The sequence below is a fragment of the Petromyzon marinus genome, chromosome 79 (assembly GCF_048934315.1).
Source record: "Petromyzon marinus isolate PM22_M1 ecotype Great Lakes invasive population chromosome 79, UKy_Petmar_22M1.pri1.0, whole genome shotgun sequence".
Lineage (NCBI taxonomy): Eukaryota > Metazoa > Chordata > Hyperoartia > Petromyzontiformes > Petromyzontidae > Petromyzon > Petromyzon marinus.
Window position 1 is genome coordinate 23517215 of NC_133745.1, and position 4930 is coordinate 23522144.

The following is a 4930-nucleotide window of genomic DNA, read 5'->3' on the forward strand; positions in this document are numbered from 1 at the left end:
TGAGTGGGTGGGTGGGTGGGTGAGTGGGTGAGTGAGTGGGTGGGTGGGTGGGTGAGTGAGTGGGTTGGTGTGTGAGTGAGTGGGTGAGTGGGTGAGTGAGTGGGTGGGTGAGTGGGTGAGTGAGTGAGTGGGTGGGTGTGTGAGTGAGTGGGTGAGTGAGTGGGTGGGTGAGTGGGTGAGAGGGTGAGTGAGTGGGTGGGTTGGTGAGTGAGTGAGTGGGTGGGTGAGTGGGTGGGTGGGTGAGTGGGTGAGTGAGTGGGTGGGTGTGTGAGTGGGTGAGAGAGTGAGTGGGTGATTGAGTGCGTTAGTGAGTGGTTGAGTGTGTGGGTGGGTGAGTGAGTGAGTGGGTGGGAGAGTGAGTGGGTGAGTGGGTGGGTGAGTGGGTTGGTGAGTGAGTGGGTTGGTGGGTGGGTGGGTGAGTGAGTGAGTGGGTGAGTGGGTGAGTGAGTGGGTGGGTGAGTGGGTGGGTGAGTGAGTGGGTGGCTGAGTGGGTGAGTGGGTGAGTGAGTGGGTGGGTGAGTGAGTGGGTGAGTGGGTGAGTGAGTGGTTGAGTGGGTGGGTGAGTGAGTGAGTGGGTGGGTGGGTGGGTGAGTGGGTGAGTGAGTGAGTGAGTGAGTGGGTGAGTGAGTGGGTGGGTGAGTGGGTGGGTGAGTGGGTGAGTGAGTGAGTGAGTGGGTGGGTGAGTGGGTGAGTGGGTGAGTGAGTGGGTGGGTGAGTGAGTGGGTGAGTGGGTGAGTGAGTGGTTGAGTGAGTGGGTGGGTGAGTGAGTGGGTGGGTGAGTGAGTGAGTGAGTGGGTGAGTGGGTGAGTGAGTGGGTGAGTGAGTGGGTGAGTGGGTGAGTGAGTGGGTGGGTGGGTGAGTGAGTGAGTGGGTGAGTGGGTGAGTGAGTGGGTGGGTGGGTGGGTGAGTGGGTGGATGGGTGGGTTAGTGAGTGAGTGAGTGGGTGAGTGAGTGGGTGCGTGAGTGAGTGGGTGAGTGAGTGGGTGAGTGAGTGGGTCAGTGAGTGATTGAGTGGATGAGTGAGAGGGTGAGTGGGTGAGTGAGTGGGTGAGTGAGTGGGTGAGTTGGTGGGTGAGTGAGTGGGTGGGTGAGTGAGTGGGTGAGTGGGTGGGTGAGTGGGTGAGTGGGTGAGTGAGTGGGTGGGTGAGTAGGTGAGTGAGTGGGTGAGTGAGTGAGTGAGTGGGTGGGTGAGTGGGTGAGTGAGTGGGTGAGTGAGTGGGTGAGTGGGTGGGTGAGTGGGTGGGTGCGTGAGTGGGTGGGTGTGTGAGTGAGTGGGCGAGTGGGTGAGTGAGTTGGAGGGTGAGTGGGTGAGTGGGTGAGTGAGTGAGTGAGTGGGTGGGTGTGTGAGTGAGTGAGTGGGTGGGTGAATGGGTGAGTGAGTGGGTGGGTGGGTGGGTGAGTGAGTGAGTGGGTGGGTGGGTGAGTGGGTGGTTGGGTGAGTGCGTGAGTGGGTGGGTGGGTGGGTGAGTGAGTGGGTGGGTGGGTGAGTGGGTGAGTGAGTGGGTGGGTGGGTGGGTGAGTGAGTGGGTGGGTGGGTGAGTGGGTGAGTGAGTGGGTGGGTGGGTGGGTGAGTGGGTGAGTGAGTGTGTGGGTGGGTGGGTGAGTGAGTGAGTGGGTGGGAGAGTGAGTGGGTGGGAGAGTGAGTGGGTGAATGAGTGGGTGAGTGGGTTGGTGGGTGAGTGAGTGGGTGAGTGGTTTGGTGGGTGAGTGGGTTGGTGGGTGGGTGGGTGATTGAGTGAGTGAGTGGGTGCGTGGGTGAGTGAGTAGGTGGGTGAGTGGGTGGGTGAGTGGGTGAGTGGGTGGGTGAGTGGGTGAGTGGGTGAGTGAGTGGGTGGGTGAGTGAGTGGGTGAGTGGGTGAGTGAGTGGTTGAGTCAGTGGGTGGGTGAGTGAGTGAGTGAGTGGGTGGGTGAGTGAGTGGGTGAGTGAGTGGGTTGGTGAGTGGGTGGGTGAGTGAGTGGGTGGGTGAGTGGGTGAGTGAGAGAGTGGGTGAGTGAGTGGGTGGGTGGGTGGGTGAGTGGGTGGGTGAGTGGGTGAATGAGTGGGTGAGTGAGTGGGTGAGTGGGTTGCTGGGTGAGTGAGTGGGTGAGTGGGTGAGTGAGTGGGTGGGTGAGTGGGTGGGTGAGTGGGTGAGTGAGTGAGTGGGTGGGTGAGTGGGTGAGTGAGTGGGTGGGTGGATGAGTGCGTGAGTGAGTGGGTGGGTGAGTGGGTGAGTGAGTGGGTGAGTGAGTGAGTGGGTGAGTGAGTGGGTGAGTGGGTGAGTGAGTGGGTGAGTGGGTGAGTGAATGGGTGGGTGAGTGGGTGAGTGAGTGAGTGAGTGGGTGGGTGAGTGAGTGGTTGAGTGAGTGAGTGGGTGGGTGGGTGAGTGAGTGAGTGAGTGGGTGAGTGGGTGGGTGGGTGAGTGAGTGGGTGAGTGGGTGAGTGAGTGGGTGAGTGGGTGAGTGGGTGGGTGAGTGAGTGGGTGGGTGGTTGGATGAGTGAGTAAGGGAGTGGGTGAGTGAGTGGGTGGGTGAGTGGGTGAGTGAGTGAGTGAGTGATTGGGTGGGTGAGTGAGTGGGTGAGTGGGTGAGTGGGTGGGTGAGTGGGTGGGTGGGTGGTTGAGTGAGTGAGTGGGTGAGTGGATGAGTGAGTGGGTGAGTGAGTGAGTGGGTGAGTGAGTGGGTGAGAGGGTGGGTGAGTGGGTGAGTGAGTGGATGGGTGAGTGGGTGAGTGGGTGAGTGAGTGAGTGGGTTGAGTGAGTGGATGAGAGGGTGGGTGAGTGGGTGGGTGGGTAAGTGGGTGAGTGGGTGCGTGAGTGGGTGAGTGAGTGGGTGGGTGAGTGGGTGAGTGGGTGAGTGATTGAGTGGGTGAGTGAGTGGGTGGGTGAGTGGTTGAGTGAGTGGGTGAGAGGGTGGGTGAGTGGGTGGGTGAGTGAGTGGGTGAGTGATTGGGTGAGTGGGTGGTTGAGTGAGTGAGTGAGTGGGTGAGTGGGTGAGTGAGTGAGTGGGTGAGTGAGTGGGTGGGTGAGTGGGTGAGTGAGTGGGTAGGTGAGTGGGTGAGTGGGTGAGTGAGTGGGTGGGTGAGTGAGTGGGTGAGTGGGTGAGTGGCTGGGTGATTGAGTGAGTGGATGGGTGAGTGGGTGGATGGGTGAGTGAGTGGGTAAGTGAGTGGTTGGGTGGGTGGGTGGGTGAGTGCGTGGGTAACTGGGTGGGTGGGTGAGTGGGTGGGTGGATGAGTGAGTGAATGGGTGAGTTGGTGGATGGGTGGGTGGGTGAGTGGGTGGGTGAGTGGGTAGATGAGTGGGTGAGTGGGTGGGTGAGTGAGTGAGTGGGTGAGTGAGTGGGTGAGTGAGTGGGTGAGTGGGTGAGTGGGTGGTTGGGTGAGTGAGTGGGTTGGTGCGTGGGTGAGTGAGTGGGTGAGTGGGTGAGTGGGTGGGTGAGTGAGTGAGTGGGTGGGTGAGTGGGTGAGTGAGTGGGTCATTGAGTGGGTCAGTGAGTGGGTGAGTGAGTGGGTGGGTCAGTGGGTGAGTGGGTGAGTGGGTGGGTGAATGAGTGGTTGAGTGGGTGAATGAGTGGGTGAGTGAGTGGGTGAGTGAGTGGATGGGTGGGTGAGTGGGTGAGTGAGTGGGTGAGTGATTGAGTGATTAAGTCGATGAGTGAGTGCTTGGGTGAGTGGGTGAGTGAGTGAGTGGGTGTGTGGATGGGTGAGTGAGTGGGTGTCTGGGTGAGTGGGTGAGTGACTGAGTGAGTGGGTGAGTGGATGAGTGGGTGGGTGGGTGAGTGGGTGGGTGGGTGAGTGGGTGAGTGGATGAGTGAGTGGGTGAGTCGATGAGTGAGTGGGTGGGTGGTTGAGTGCGTGGGTAAGTGGGTGGGTGAGTGGGTGGGTTAGTGGATGGGTGAGTGAGTGAGTGGGTGGGTGAGTGAGTGGGTGGGTGGGTGAGTGAGTGAGTGGGTGAGTGAGTGGGTGGGTGTTTGGGTGAGTGAGTGGTTGAGTGGGTGAGTGGGCGGGTGGGTGAGTGGCTGAGTGAGTGAGTGGGTCGGTGGGAGATTTGATGAGCACTTCTGTGAGGTCCTGAGGGAGGGAAAATCCCTCAGCCAGGAAAACATCGTGGCACAAAGTGGGGATGACCCTGCTGAGGCTGCGGTTCCTCAAATATTGGAAGAAGTCACCCCCTGTGAGTGGCTGGCTAAGGTGCCATCTGTTGAGGAAGTACTGAAGGCGATCCGGAGTCTGATACCAGGAAAGGCAGCGGGCAGATATGATCTCCCAAGCGAAATGCTGAGGGATGGTGGCGTTTGTGCACAGACTGCCCTATATGACATCATAACAACAGTCTGGACCACTGGACGGGTTCCGCTGGATTGGAAGGATGCCCTGGTGGTCCCCCTCTTTAAGAAGGGGGACCGCACAGACTGTAACAACTACAGGGGCATCTCACTCCTCAGTGTGCCGGGAAAGGTCCTGGCAAGGATTATTCAACATCGCCTTGCCAGGCACGCTGAGGAGAGGCTTGCGGAGCCCCAATGCGGTTTCAGGAAAGGGCGGTCCTGCACAGATGCCATATTTTCTGTCCGTCTGCTACAGCAGAGGTGTAGGGAATTCCAGTAACACCTACATCTCTGCTTTATTGACCTGGTCAAGGCCTATGATACCATCAGTAGGCCTGGGCTCTGGGTTGTTCTTCGTGCTTTTGGAGTCCCTGACCCTCTGCTCACGATCATTAAGGACCTTCATGATGGTGAGCGGGCCTGGGTAAAACTACGTGGCCGGGAGTCAGAGCCATTCCCTGTACACCTTGGGGTGCGACAGGGATGTCCTCTGGCTCCCACATTATTTAACATCTATTTTGACCACGTAGTTCGTGAAGCCTTCAATAGCTGTACCGGGGAAATCTCCATATGGTACAGATATAATGGGAGGCTGATCGATGCCCTGGTGCGGTCAAGGGATGGC